The 16,146-nt window shown below is 43.2% G+C and overlaps 1 pseudogene across 1 annotated transcript; it reads left to right on the top strand.

Annotated features, from left to right (window-relative positions):
• The first annotated feature begins 419 nt into the window (after positions 1–419).
• Positions 420–934, top strand: LOC138845739 (large ribosomal subunit protein eL32 pseudogene; annotated as a pseudogene). The gene has a single exon (XR_016223284.1). The product of XR_016223284.1 is annotated as a large ribosomal subunit protein eL32 pseudogene (transcript).
• The last annotated feature ends 15,212 nt before the right edge of the window (positions 935–16,146 follow it).

Here is a 16,146-nt window from a genome sequence, read left to right as displayed (position 1 = left end):
TGTGTCCTGAGGGTACAGGGTCCGAGCAGGAACAGGCTTTTCAAGAGAACTTTGGAGGCGCCAGGCTGTGGGAGTCGCTCTCCCTTAACACTTTGAAGGAGGGAGGAATCTTCCTGCTACAGATCAGGATCCCGAAGCTGCAGGGTTACGTAAGGTCCCCAGTTCACACAGGTAATGAGTGGTCGAGCTGGAATTTGAACTCAGGTTGGTCTGACTTCAAAGTCCATGCTGTTTACATTTCTCCACCCTCTCTCACAATACTGAAGCAGGAGGTCAGTAAGGGCAGAGAGAATAATCCTAATGCCAAGCAGAGAGACAAAGCTAACACTTACATAATGCTTACAGCGAGCCAGGAGCTCTGCGAAGTCCTTTATAAAGGTTGCCCTGGAATCTTTATAAGAATAGCTACTGTTGCTTCTCTTCCTCGGCGCTGCCTCCGGAGGTGGCTGCCTTCTCCTCAGCACCATGGCTGCCCTCAGACCCCTGGTGAAGCCCAAGATCGTCAAAAAGAGGACCAAGAAGTTCATCCGCCACCAGTCAGACCACTATGTCAAGATTAAGCGTAACTGGAGGAAACCCAGAGGTATTGACAACAGGGTGCGGAGAAGATTCAAGGGCCAGATCTTGATGCCCAACATTGGCTACGGGAGCAACAAGAAGACCAAGCACATGCTGCCCAGCGGCTTCCGGAAGTTCCTGGTCCACAACGTCAAGGAGCTGGAGGTGCTGCTGATGTGCAACAAATCCTACTGTGCAGAGATTGCTCACAACGTCTCCTCCAAGAACCGCAAAGCCATTGTGGAGAGAGCGGTCCAGCTGGCCATCAGGGTCACCAACCCCAAGGCCAGGCTGCGCAGTGAAGAAAATGAGTAGGCGGCTCGGGTGCGCATTTTATTTGTGTTTAAATAAAACCTTGAAAACCGGTCTCTTCCAAAAAAAATAATAATAATAGCTACTGTTTACCAATGCTTTGTCAGGGAGAACTTTGTATCTCACATCAGCCCTTGGAAAAATATATTGCTGTTACTATTACTGCTCTTGTTATTATTAGTTCCATGTTACAGACAAATAAAGAATAGCCCAGAAGGCTTAAATAACTTGTATGAGCTTGTGAGGAGCAGGGTTTGGATGATGGTGCAAGCTCCAGAGATGACCTTTTAGGTGTAGGATGCCATGTCAAGGGACCTTGGGCCCCACACATCACAGTATGTCCAACTATAAGGCAGGCAGTTTGCATGGGCTGCGTGTTGGTAAAACCATTCTCCTCCTTCCCCAGACTGTTGATTCAGAACCTGCAAAGCAGCTCTGGCAAGAGGCTCCGCACAGCTGCCTACAGCTGGCAGGTGCATCCACGCAGTGCCGTTCTAATAGTGGGGACTAGTGCGGCAGACTCTCTCTCCTGGGGCTTGTCAGGTGGGATTGAAAGTCTATGCACGAAGGTCCAAAAATGGGATGAGGGCTGTAAAAGAGCCTCATCTGCTAAAGGTCAGGGGCCTTTTTTTTTTGTTCTTGTTCTAATGTTGGAACATAAAATGTACACTCACTGAGTCTACTTCAAAATGCAGGAGTCCCGTGTGATTTTTAGGAGAAAGCATCTTTGAATTCACCAAGGTTCATGCTTCTAGATCTGTACCATATCATAGTTTTGCTTTTGTTTTTATTTTTCAGTGATGTTAAGGTCTTTGCTCTCTGTCATGGGAATCATTTGCTTTTATTTTGAGTGACAGAAAGAGAGACCAAGATAGAGAGAGAAAGAGACAGAGACAGCCAGACTATCTCCCATCTTCTGGTTCATTCTCCAAATGCCTGCAGCAGCCAGGTCAAGACCAAGTCGAAACCAGGAGCTGGGAATGCAATCCAGATCTTTCATGTGGGCAGCAGGAGCCCGACCACTCGAGCCTCACCTGCTATCTCCCAGGGTACACATTAGTAGGAAGCTGGAATCAGACGCAGAGTTAAGACTCAAATTCCAGGCACTTGAATAAGGGATACCTGCAGTCCAAGTGCTGTCTTAACCACCTCACCAAACCCTGCCTTCTGCATCTTTTTTTGAATATTATTGTAAACCATCCAAACAAGACATTTATTCAGACTTTTTAAAATTCAGAGCAAGATGACAGAGCTGAAAAGTCCACTGTCATAACTTCCCCGAGCCCCGGCTTCCACATCAACACCGTGGGTGAAGAACACCCACATCAGAGAGCTGCTGTAAGGAATGATGAGACGTATTTAAGGAAGTCCCTGGCACAATCCATCAGAATCCTTTCTGCCATCAGTTTTGTTCTGATTATCTAAATCATGATTGAAGTTCTGGTACCAGGTGAAACCTGGCAGAGGGGAAGTGTGACCCATTGTGAGGGTGACCTTGTTTTTGTTCCCTGCTGGGTCTGTCTGTCCATCTCACCTCACGACTGGGTGTCATCCAGGGATGGTGACTACAACACCAGAGACTGACGTTACAAATGAGTCCCACCCTACATTCTACAAGCACCCATGTGGCACATGGTTGCTGGCAGCTTGGGGTGCACACGTGGCTTTTGACAGGCAGCTCTCATTTGTCTTTAGACTTCATATTTGATATTACCCCATTTAGAAAAAGAACCACACTTTAATGGAATCCCTTTTGGAACATCCTAGAAAAACTCTCAAAACAAATCTTATTTCACTTACTTTGCAGCAAGTAAAAATACAAGATGATAGGCACTTTGTCACTATAACCAAATGGATATGAATAATGCTTTGTACTATCAGAATGCAATTTAAAATGACACAAAGAGTTGGAATTTTGTGGTTTTGATAGTATTTTCCATTTTGCTTCAAATATACTTTTCTGAAATAATAAGAATTTTTAAATCGTCATCAAACTCCATTATTTTTAATGCAAAAATGTAGACCACAGTTTTCCAAAGCTCTGAAAGTATTTTAGTCAATAGGGTATGCCGAGTAATTGGTTAGCAACTGAAAGAATTTAGTGTATGTTGATGTTAGAGATAACCTACATCAGACCAATGGTTTCAGTTGTTAGAATGATTGGTAGTTGGGAGAGATGACTCAAGAACTTTCTGTAAATTAGCCCAAAAAAGACATCCTTGGGGCCAGGGAAAAGAAACAGGTGTAGCCCCCTGTGAACTCATGATGTGACTGCTAGAAGTCACTGCAGCACTCCAGTCTCTGGGTGCCTGAGATGTGGCGTGCAAGAGAATCAAAGCTGTCAAGCTTTAGGATGTAACATGATGCCCAATTTGCACATGCATTCCTCACAATGACTTGGCGTCTCCATTTCCCTCTGCACAGCCCACTCACAGCATCTCTTATTTAAATTGTTACTTTTAAATTTCCGGCTTAGGGCCGGCGCCACAGCTCAATAGGCTAATCCTCCGCCTTGCGGTGCCAGCACACAAGGTTCTAGTCCCAGTCGGGGCACTGGATTCTGTCCCGGTTGCCCCTCTTCCAGGCCAGCTCTCTGATGTGGCCCGGGAAGGCAGTGAAGGATGGCCCAAGTGCTTGGGCCCTGCACCCCATGGGAGACCAGGAGAAGCACCTGGCTCCTGCCTTCGGATCAGCGCGGTGCGCCGGCCGCAGTGTGCCGGCCACGGTGGCCATTGGAGGGTGAACCAATGGCAAAGGAAGACCTTTCTCTCTGTCTCTCTCTCTCACTGTCCACTCTGCCTGTCAAAAAAAAAAAAAAAGAAAGAAAGAAAGAAAGAAAGAAAATAAATAAATAAAAAAAATTTTCCAGCTTAGGTTAGGCATTTGGCATAACCTTAAGACACCACCTGGGGCACTCACCTCCCCTGTATCAAAATGCCTGTGCTGGTGTCCTGGCACAGCTTCAAATTCCAGCTTCCTACGAATGCACACTCTGGGGAGGCAATGGTAATAGCTCAAGTAATTGGGTTGTGCTGCCCATGTGGGAGATCCCGATTGGGTTCTTGGGGTCCTGGTCTGTTGCAGACATTTGGGAATGAACCAGCAGACTGAATCTCTCTCTCTCCCTCTCTCTCTCTCTCTCTACCTTTCAAATAAATGAAATAATTTTAAAAAATAGTCTTGCTTAATGATCCATTTCTCAGTTACTCTTAAGGCGAGTGGGAGCTCCACAAGAACTCACTAAAAGCCTTTTCGGACCTTCATGGAGAGAAGTATTTCTACAACAGGACCAGGGCAGGATGGTGGAAGAAGCCTGACTCATCGGCATCATTTATTTACGAGACCAGTTTGGAAAACATGAACCAAGGTGATGAATAGAGCTTGTCAGTGCGAGGTCAAGCACACAGATGGTGTGCAAATATGACGGCCGAGAAGGTGCATGGGAAGATCTATCAAATTCGTCTGGATAACGCACGTGCCATCAGGGGCTGGCAAACGGGGGGACAAAAGGGAGCCAACACAAACAGCAATACTTTTGGGCTATCATAGTATGATTTCAGATCAGATTTGTATGCTTTAGTGAAAAAGGCAGACTACTTCTGTAGGGGCAGAGTTACCCTGATATGCCCTATTGTCCTGGAGCTGCCCCCAATGCATACGTTTGCACACATTTCAAATTTCTGCCGGCTCCATTAGGATTTGGGTGGCCCAACTCCTTGGCTGATTCCTGAGAGTAGGTAAAAACAATGGTCCTATAACATGATCCCACTTGTTCTTTTATTTTCAAGAATAGATACTCCTCAGGTGGGAAAGAAGAGACATGACTTATTAAGAAGTAGCTGCATGAACCGAGGCAGGAATTTAGGGCTGCCCCTCGACCCCCAGTCCTTGACTCCGAACACACGAGAAAGCTTTGGAAGCACAGCAGAGAGCTGAGCTGCATAGGTCTGTTGTTTCATGGGCCAGATATTGAGGACTTGTGACACAGCATCAATGACTTCATCTGCGCCACAGCAGTCCGAGGTGCTGCCAGGCTGTTTGCAAAAATCATCCGTCTGAGAGAAGCAGTGGCTGAGGCCCAGGGATGGCCCAGCTCCTACCCGGGGATCCCTTCAGTAACTCCCGTGATGGGAAGAGGCTTTGAGGTGCTGTTTGATCTGGCACAGAGTGTTATGCCTTCATTACAGGCCAGCCTCGCCAAGACCATTACAGGCTCTGCATTGAAACATTGGCCCATGCATGAGGCCTGATTGGCTGCGTTTGTGCTGCTCCGGATCCTGGCCACTTTGTGCAAAACCACTTGGGAGTTCACTGAGCTGCAGGGCATCAGAAGCTACAAAGGTGTGCTAAGACTAACTGCAAATGCCATTCCAGGTAACACCATCAGATACAATCCAGGTCTTTATCATCCAGGCACACTGCTTCCCCTTTATATCTTCTCATCTATTCTAATACAGGATGTTGCAAAGTCACACTGCAACCCACAAGACTGAAGGAAGGAAGGAGCAAGGTTTCAGGGCCCCGCAGGTAGGTAGGGGTGAGGTCCACTCCATGCGATGCCATGTGCTGCAAGATCGGACGGTCTACCGTCACTCCCTCTTCTCTAACTGCTCTCTGGTTCCCACATTCCAAAGTGGGAGGAGCCACATGAGCTACACACTGCATTTGTTCATGCTTCCTGCGTGGAATGCTCAGCATGCCTCCTCTTTGCCTAATCCTGTAAGACAAACACCATTCCTGCCTCTTCCAGGAAGCTCTCCTGATCGTCCCTCCCATTTTACACTGAATTACACTCTTCATCTTTGTGCCTAGATAGTGTAACACCTATCAACTTGAATTATCCTATTATTTTATGGTTACCAGTTTATGCCTATCTTTTCCAAAAGTATGACTTCATTTAGGAAAGGGGTTGTCATCAACATTTCTTGTCTCTTGAGACCTTGCATATAGGTAGCATGGAATGAACGCTTGCAGAGGTAGGAGGAAAAGGGGGCTTAGGAACTAACATGCAGCCTCGTGCAAGATACCAAGTTGGGAGTATTATGGCGTGTTAGCGGCACAAAAACATGCAAAGCGGGCATAACTATCCAAACTTGTCAGATGAGAAAAACGAGGCTGACGGAGAAGAAACACCTTTCTTTAGGTCCTGTAATTAGGAAGTGACAGCAACGTAGTTTCAAACAAAGCCACTGTTGCCTTCAGGGTATCAGATCACCCCAATGGCTCCACATTGAGAGTGCCAGGACTGCCTGGGGAAGGCCATGTTGCAGGATGACCTGGACAAAAGAAGACCCTTCTTGGACAGGGTCTCTGTCTGACCAGGAGTAACGGCATAGGAACCAGCACCTGCAGTCACCGATCTCCTTGGAAGGATTGCCCAGGAGGGAGGCAGAGACCCCCGCTTCACCCCCATATGACCTCAGGGTTATTGCCTCACCATTTTTTATAACTTCACTTCCTACAGATAGCATTTAGCTTTCATAAAACCCACCCAATTCGTTATCTGCTCACATTTCTCCAGATGTTTCACCTCCCACTCCTGTCTTTCTTAATGACTCTAGGGGGTTGATTACCAGCAGGGTTAAAGCTGTCAAATTATTCTTGGCTTTATTCCATTTCTTCTTTATAAAAGAACCTATCTCCAAAGCTCAATTTTACATCTTCACCAATGGATCCATAGCATTTTGTTTTTCTACTTTTAACCAAAATACAGGACAAGGGCTCTGCACATGAGAATAGTTAATTTTCCTGTCATTCTATTCACCCTGAAGATTTGGCTGCTGACTTTGCTTTAGGGCTCCTGCCCCCCGCCTTGCCTGCTGCACACACTGATCCCCAGAGCTGGAAAGGCAGGAGGAGGCTGATGTGTGACAGAATGGGACTATCACGCGCTCCCTCTTCACCTGCCAATCTAGGCCACTTTGTGGGGGCAGGGAAAAGGATATCCCTGGGATTCTGGGGATACCAGCAGTTTTTTTTTTCCTTTTGATCTTCAGAGAGTAGAGAGTGAAGGCAAATATCTTTATTCATGCAATGGGTTTAAAGAGGCTGGAAAATTCTCCCTGTTCTAGAGGCAATGTCCTATCCACAGAACTACACAGAAATACATAAAGTGGAATAAGACTTGGGGTTCACAGAGCCATCCCATGAAATCCAGCAAATCCCAGAGGCTGGCTGTTCAACCCCAAGGGGTGCCTGTTGGAAGCTTTTCACCAGCCGGAGCAAGATGTGGTCGTTCTGGGGTGAGTCCACTTTTCCTGACTCAAAACTGACAGCAAGGCTCAGAAGACACTGCTTTCTGTCAACTTGGATTTTGACTGGCTCCCAAATTCTGAATCTTTTATAGGTTTTGTGGTTTCCTGATTCAGAGCAGCAGTAAAGGGACATGGACGCAGATCTCAACTCTGAGGCCTCAGAAAAAATGCCCTAGTTTTTTCCTTATTAAATACTAATGGAAATTTATAATCTGACTCTCCATTCGGGGACTTGACCTTGGAATTTCCCTTAGTATATCCCCAACATTTAAAGCAGCGATAATCAGATACTTATATCGCACCTTATACTTTACACAGTATGCTTTTGTTTTACATACCTTTGTGCAACTGGGAGATCTCCGCATTGAGTGAAAGCTAGAGATATAAATGATGAACCTGTATGTTTCACTCGGACTATCATTGCATGTTTTCATAATGTTAGAAACCATCATGAAGACTGGTTTCAAGAAGTTGTTTTCGGAAATGCTACTAAGCCGTTTTGGTTTTGGTTTCCACCTGGCAACTTCATCTCAAGTGATTCGTGCCATCCAAATACTCCGCTGTTGGTTTGAAATTATCCAAATGCATCAAGTATTTTACTTTAACTATGGTAAACAACTGTTAGTGCTCTTTGTACACAGTAGTTATGTACACACAGGCACGTACGTTGTGATAATATACTTCTTGCGATCAGTTCTATAAGATTAAACGTGTCCTCTTTTTGTGATAAAGGAAGTAGAGTCACTACAACACATATTAGTTGAGATGTAAAAATAAAAATTTGTTTTCCAGGAAAGGCTTGTGATGAAAGCTTTCTTGGGATTAATTCACTGTATATAAGACAGTTTTAGGCTCATGTTTTAAAATATACTACAGAGCTTTGGCAGACCAGCCATGTTTGTCAAAAAGGTATTTTTTATGTCAACAGTGTCTCATAGGCTGATAGGTTTTTTTATACATTAATTTTTAATCCAAATATTATAATCCAAATATTGAATATTCTTAATTGGTTTTGACTGCATCTGTTTATTTGTCCAGAATGTTATCAGAGTTGATGAAACCAGATAACACTGTGAATCTGGGACTACTCTTGTTACCCCTGACTGCTTTCCGTCTGTGCACAGCAAGCTGGAGCTCACGGATGTCTCTCGTTTGGCTAAATTGCACACTTCACTAATACTCAAATGTGTGTCGCACATTTTCATATTAAAAAGATGACATATTAAAAATCACAGACATGTTAGTCTGATGGGGCTGCCATAACAAAGCGTCACAGATGGGGTGACCTCGGCCGGTGACACTTCTTGGGACAGGAAACCTGAGGCCCAGATGCCGGTAGGGTGGGTGCCTTCTGAAGCCTCTCTCCTTGGTGGGGCTTGGAGTTCACTCTGGCTCTTTCTTCTGTATCTCTCTGTGTCCATATTTTCTCTCCTTAAAAGCATGCTAGTCCAGTTGGACTGGGGCCCACGCTAATGACCTCATTTTAATAGAGGAAAATAAGGACTCTATAAAGACTCTGTTTTCAACTCCTGTCACATTCTGAGGTACCAGGGGTTAGGACTTCAACATATGAATTGTTGAGAACATAGTTCATTCCATAACAATGTACTTTAAGTGCACAGAGAAGGGTTTTTATTCAAGATTGTTTGCACAATCTTTAAACACCCAGATTATTAATTACTGTCTCCAAAGGACACCAATTATATTCAATTTTGTTTGAGGAGATGTAAAATCTAATATTGACATTGGCTATTTGGTGTCTTATGAACTAAAGTATGGGGTTTTGTGCCCAGTCACAACATCTCCCAAAGTGTTGTCTTTCCGAGGGAAGAGTTTAGCGTCGCTTATTTGCCTGTGTGCCTATGGCAAGTGGGAAGAAGCTCTTGAAGCAGTCAATAGAAACCTGGCTTTCCCTCTCCACAGGGTGGCCACTTGGCCAGCAGTGCCGCTGATGGGAATGATATCTTAGGGTGACCGTCTCTTGCCAAACCTGTGCTTCTTATAATGTCTTTAGGAAGATGTCTTGGTGCTAAAATGAGAAATGAATGCCAAGCAACAGGGATAATGATTAACAAAACTCAGCTCTAGTAGGAAGAGTGGGGCTACTTCTAAGTCAGTCTGAAATTTGTCTGTAGGGCACTAACATCACTAAAACAAATTATCCAACTGCTTTCCCCACTATATCAAGTTCCTGAGAGGTGAAGATTGTGTTTTTTTTTTTTTTCTCTAGCCTCACTTTAGTGTCTGTAGTTCAGTAAATACAAGTTCACCCTCTTTAATGTTACCACTGAATTCACCCTCAATAGTGTTTTCTTTTTCTTAGACCTATGATCTATGCCCACATAACAAACAAGCTCATTCCTTTTGCTAATACTTGTCTTTTTTTTCTTAAAGATATATTTATTTGAAAGTCAGAGTTGCACAGAGAGAGAAGGAGAGGCAGAGAGAGAGAGAGGTCTTCCATCCGCTGATTCACTCCCCAATTGGTCGCAACAGCCAGAGCTATGCCAATCTGAAGCCAGGAGCCAGGAGATTCCTCCAGGTATTCCCATGTGGGTGCAGGGGCCCAAGGATTTGAGCCATCTTCTATTGCTTTCCCAGGCCACAGCAGAGAACTGGATCAGAAGTGGAGCAGCCAGGACTTGAACCGGTGCCCATATGGAATGCCGCACTGCAGACAGCAGCTCTACCTGCTACTCCACAACGCCTGGTCCAAAACTTGTCTTTTTTATATACACTTTACATAGAATATAGGCATTAAAAACATGGACCCTGTTTTCCTGTCACCTCATCCAGGGTCTGGAAACATCAGCGGATTCTGTTATTAATTTATATTGCTCACAGACTCCAAAAATTCATGTTGAAAATTCCAAGTGTTAAAAATCTGTAGCAAGCATTTTGTACGGTGGGTAAAACCACTGCGTGTGATGCCTGCCTTCCACATTGGAGTACTTGGATTTGAGTGCCAGCTCTGTCCTTTATCTCAGCTTCCTATTAATGTGTACCCTGTGAGGTAGTAGGTCATGGCTCAAGAACTTGGTCCTTGTCATCTACATGGGAGACCAACCAGACTGAGTTCCTGGTTCCTGGCTCCTGGCTTCTGCCTGATCCAGATCTGGGTGTTTTGTAGGTTGCAGGCATTTGTAGGGTGGGGTGGGCTGGGGGTGTTTAATCAAAGAATAGGAGCTCTCCCCCCCTCCCATTTCTCTCTCACTCTCTCTTCTTTCCAAATAAATAAAATAAATTTAAAAATTTAAAAAGAAACATTCTTGGGGCATGCATTTGCATATCAGTTAAAACACTTCTTGGGACACTAGCATGCCCTGGCTTAGTGTTTGGGTTCAAGTTCCAGCTCCACTCCTAACTCCAGCTTCCTGTTAACAAACACCTTCAGAGGCAGCAGTGATGGTGCAGGTAGTTAGGTCCTTGGCATCTGTGTAGGAGTCTTGGATTGAGTTCCCAGCTCCTGGTTTTGTCCTGACCCAACTCTATCTATTTGCAAGTATTTGAGGAGTGAGCCAGTAAATGGAAGATCAACCTCTGTCTCTCTGTCTCTGTTTATCTATCTGTTTCTATCTTTGTCTTTCAAATAAATAAATGTTTAGAGTAATGTTAAAAATCTTTATGTCAAAATGATGATGATTTTGGAAGTTGTATAATGGGCACTTGGGGTTCTCTATATTTTTGTGTATATTTGAAAATTTGCTTCATAAAATGTTTAAGAAAAAGATCACTAAAGATTATTTCTGATGCATCCTAATTTTTGAACAATTAATTATCCCCATATGCTGAATATTTCTAATGTTGCCACAGAATCAGTCATAGGATTTCTGAGTGAAATTGAACTCAGATTACTTATTTAGCACCAGCAGGGTTCCCTCACTTATTAGCAGACATTTTGAAAGATTAACAGTGTTAGTGGACATGGAAGGAATACTTTTTCACAGGGTTGTATTAAATAGCTTTAAGGAACAAATGGTTATCCTTGATCTCAAAAGAAACCGTGTGTGCAGAGGGGTAAGAGAATGTGTGGAAAGGAAAATGGCTCTCGACCCAGGTTCAGAAAACAAAGGCAGACTGAACTTGTCCTGCAACTCCATGCTCTGTTGCCCTGCCCCTGGGATTGGCGAACATGCAACTAGAAGAAACAAAATACCTAGATCTGCTCTTGAAAGGATGGGAGAACCCAGCCATGTTTTGAGTAGCTTGCCTGGCAAAACATCTTGAACTGCTTCTTAAACCTTTAGGACTTGGCAAAACTCAAAACATGTTTCACCAGGCACTTTTTCCCTTAATTTTTAAGCCCCTGTGTATTTCAAGGGAAATTTAATCCGTATGTTTCTGATTCATTTACACTTAACTCATCAAAATTCCATTTTGTAAGAATTATTTGATGTCTAAGATGCTGTATGAGCATTTTGTATGTTTTTATTCTCCTGTTTTCAAACCATGGAGTAGCATTTTGCCAGCAGTGAATAGAACTTCAACCACAGAAGACTTAATCTTCATTTGCAACTATGGTCCCACCAAAGTCAAATGGCTTTCAACTTTCTCAAATGTTTTCTCTTGCTGCTACATTAACATGCATGGCTTGTCAAAGAGACTATAACCAGCCAAATAAGACGGCTTTCCTTGAAACAGTTATGCTACTGTCAGTTAAAGGATATCTTTTCTGCAAGATTTTTCAAAAGCTTCTTCCAGTAAATCAGTATTACATACATATTCTTACAACTTCTGGTATCTGTCTGCTATAGCACTGATTAAATATTTGATTGCGGTGGTTTAATGTATGTACTTCTCTCCTAAACTATTTTCAAGTTCTCTGGCAGCAAAGATAGGGAATTTATTGGGGATATATCAAGTAACATTAGAATGGATGGAAGACAAGACCAGAACTAGAACTTGAGCTACTGTAGGCATCTAGACACTGCCATAGGAAATGAGTGTCTCCAATTGTTCTTGCCCATTCTTTTATGTTTAACCTCAAGATACAAACAACACAGGTTAATTGACTTGATTTGTGAACATGAAACGTGTTTCATGTTCACACTGCTGTACTAGATGGGGCAGAGAATGAAAGTTTCCATCTCAGTCCAAATTTGCATAATGAGGACATGTTAGCTCTCCAGGGGGAGACAGGGAAAGTGAACTGAATGCCGTGGGTGTCTTTGGGGGCAAGGACTGTGGCTCATCTTTGTATCCTAAGAGTCTAGGATAGACTGGCATGCAATGTGTTTTTTAAAGTCCACATTAAACCACTAAAGAGTCATTCATAAATTAGAGACCATGAAAGAGCAGGGAATATTTTAATACACTTGCATGATTGGTAAATGTATTAAAATAGAACCAGGGGATTTCTGGTTTGGGGTAAGATGGAATTACCATCTTCCACCATGTCCACTCCATGGATAGAATGCATGAAGCAACTGTTTGAAACACTCAAAAGCAAATAGCAGCATGCAGATTGGGGACTACATCAATAATGCACTGACAATTTTTATTTCTGCCAGTATCCCCTGGGTTGCATTCAATACAGCAGAAGTGGGCACCAGGGTTCAGATGAACCCTATAACTTTGGCCAAAGGAGAGGAAAAGAGAAATTGTAGCATTCAGCCATCTACCCAGTTCTCTGTCTGCACTCTTTCGCTGTCTCTTTTTCTCTCTTCCCCTTTCTTTTGTCTCTTTTCTTATGCCCAAAGCAGCATCTACTAATGTGAACCTGTAAGAGACAAAACTCTGAAGGAGGACACTTTCCTGTTCTTTCAGTGACACTGGGGTTCCAAGAGAAGAGGGCAAACTCTCACAGCTTTTTTCCTCTTTGAGTCCTCTTGCCACTTGACCCCAAATGTGGGCATCATTGCCAAAATGCATGACAGAACATGGTAACTAAACATTAACTTTCTGGTTACAGCACAAAAAAAGCAGATCCCAGAGAACTGAAAGAATAGGAAGCTTGCAGAGAGGGAATAACTCAGGAAAGCAACACTATGCAAAAATTCATCTGTGGACTAACAGCAGTTACACATACACAGATCTGATATGAAGCAATTACCAAAGACTTTGAGAACTCAGCTGACAGATATGCCATTGACTGCTTCCCAAACTGGCTGTGGGGCGAACACACACAAGACAGATATGAGATAGCAAAGGCTTTGACAACTGAACTGACATTGGAACTACAGATAACAGAATGTAAGTTGGATGCTGCTGCCTGAGCTTAAAACATTTTCTATAGGAAATGAATAGCCAAAGTTCATAATATTCAAAGTGTCAAGACACAATGCAAATATCTCAGCATACAGAGAACCAGCGGAATCTCCACTCTCATGGGAAAGAGATAGCAATGTCACAATGGCAGATATTGGAATTATCTATTGTACACTTTAAAGAAGCTGTTATACAAATACAGACACACAAATATAAAGCAGTTGCAAGCCTTTTAAAATCACTGGGGAAATGAAAATAATAGCAAAGAGATACAAAGAATAAACTGGAAAATGTTGGAGGTGAAAAACACAAGAACTGAAACTTAAAAAAACCACTAGAGGGGTCAGCGCTGTGGCATACCAGAAAAAGCCGCCACCTGCAGTGCCGGCATCCCATATGGGTGCCTATTCGAGTCCTGGCTGTTCCACTTCTGATTCTGCTCTCTGCTATGGCCTGGAAAAGCAGTAGATGACTCAAGTCCTTGGGCCCCTGCACCTGTGTGGGAGACCTGGAAGAAGCTCCTGGCTCCTGACAACGGATCTGCCCAGCTCCTGCTGTTGTGGCCATTTTGGGGAATGAACCAGCAGATGGGAGACCTCTTTCTCTCCCCCTCCCTCCTTCTCTCTCTCTGCCTCTGCCTCTCTGTAACTCTACCTTTCAAATAAACAAATAAATCTTTAAAAAAAGATAACTAGACAGACTCAACCAGAGAGGAGGTGTAAAAAGAAAAAATCCATAAATTTGAAGATACATTAAAATAAATTATTCAATCTGAACCACAAAGTGGAAAAAAAGAAACAAAAAATATCAGATCCTGCAGGACCCACACTGGTCAGTAACAAAGCATCTAACATCTGTTCCTTCCACAAGGAAAGGAGAAGGAACATAGAAGATGAACAAAATTTGAAGAAATTACAGCTGGAAACATCCCACATTTAGCAAACTCATAATGTTTTAGACACAGAAGCTGTGTGAATTCCAAAAAGGAGAAAACCAGTGAATTCTATGGTTAGAGACACATTACAATCAAGCTGCTGCACATCAAAGACAAAAAAACACAAAAAACGAAATGGAAATTCTGAAAGCTCCCTGGGAAACAAAGGGCACAATACCTAGAGCAGCACTCTGACCACACTTTCTCCTTGGAACACGTGGATGGCAGAGAGAAGTGGCGTGATTTTCAACTGTTGCAAGAACAGGTTTGTCACTGCAGATCTGGATTCAGTAAAAGTATCCTTCAGAGATAAAGGTTGACATAAATCCATTTTCTGATGAAGGAAAACTAAAAGAATTCTTTGTTGACAGATTTGCTTAAAAATTTCTAAAGAAAATTCTTTAGACAGAAGGAAATAATGTGAGAAGCAATCTTAGAATCCCAGAGTGGATAAACACACTAAACACGGTAAATATTGGGTAATTGTAGCAGATTATTCTTCCCATCCTCAGTCCTTTTAAAATGTTTGTCAAAAACATCCAAAAATTATAATACTGCCTGATGGGGCTTTCAATGTATGCAGATATGTGACAACAATAACATAAGGAAGAAGAGTAAAGTGATCATTATCATGGCAAGTTTTCTACATTTCAGTTGAAGTGGTAAAATATTGTTTCTAAGTAAGTTGTGGAATGTTAAATATGTATATTGTTATTCAAGTAACAATTTAAGTAACAATATTTAAGTATAATTAAAAACAATATGATAGAATTGTTTCTGTGAGCTACATTGAATCTGTTCTCTTTGTGTTAATATTACATTTGCATGAACACATAAAGTATCAGGGAAAAAATTACAATTGATAAGTTAAACAGAAATACTTTAAAATATTCTAATAACCCAAAACAGGCAGGGAATGGGAAACACAGAAATAAAAAAGAGGCAGAAAGTGGAAAAAAATAAAATGATAGAACTTAATAAAATAAAGCAATAATTACATTAAATGCAAATGTCCAGTGCATAGATTAGAGATTACAGGACTGTATCTTTTAAGAACAGAAGTTTTCAATGGGGGAATCCAAGATGGCAGAATAGGGACGACACTTACTGCTCTAGTCTAGGGGAAGATCATTTACAAAAAAGTGCAGAGAATACGATATCAGGGAAGACTTAGGGAGAAAACTGCAGAGGAGACTCCATGCCAATTAGGGACACTGGATCCACACGGAGGACTCCAGCAGCCGAGAGCCTCAGTACCAGCTTTGGAGAGAGAGGTGAGACCAGACTGCAGCCCAAGCCACCGGTGATAAAGCTCGAGAAGAGCCTGGGTGAGTCCAGCTTAGAGCCTATTGGGAGCCAACCTAGAGGGAAATAAGGGGGTGTGGGGACACGTTTCTTTGTCTGAACACCCGACACTGCATTCTGTGACTAGCTGAGAAAGAGCAGGCACCATTTTGGACATTTGTAACATCTGTGCCAGCTGGTGGCTACACGTCCAGCAACAAAAACCAGCAACCAACACCTGAGTCTGGCTGGGAGAATTGACAGGGGGCTGGGTGTTCACGACAGTGGACGTCTTGTGTGCTTGAGGGGACTGTGGAAACAGCATGGCTCCACGGGAGGGTGCAGGGTGTTGGCTAGGACTCTGAGCAGTCCCTGTGGGAGGCTCCACACGCTCAGGGCTCCCTGATTGCCTGGAGAGGGTCATTGTTGTGGGAGCTCTGCGCACACTGAGGACTGCACGGATCCTCAGTCTGGTTCTGTGGTCAAACCACAGATGAATACTGTATCCACTGGGGCACTGGTCTCCTTGGAGGAGAGGAGGTGAGCATGAGACTATGCCAGCAGAGCAGATTAAACCTCCTCTCTGATTAAAATAAA

This window comes from Oryctolagus cuniculus, chromosome 16 (assembly GCF_051225735.1).
Source record: "Oryctolagus cuniculus isolate XC-2025 breed Fujian yellow rabbit chromosome 16, ASM5122573v1, whole genome shotgun sequence".
NCBI lineage: Eukaryota > Metazoa > Chordata > Mammalia > Lagomorpha > Leporidae > Oryctolagus > Oryctolagus cuniculus.
Note: the sequence above shows the minus strand (reverse complement) of the source record. Positions and strands in the feature narration are given on the sequence as shown.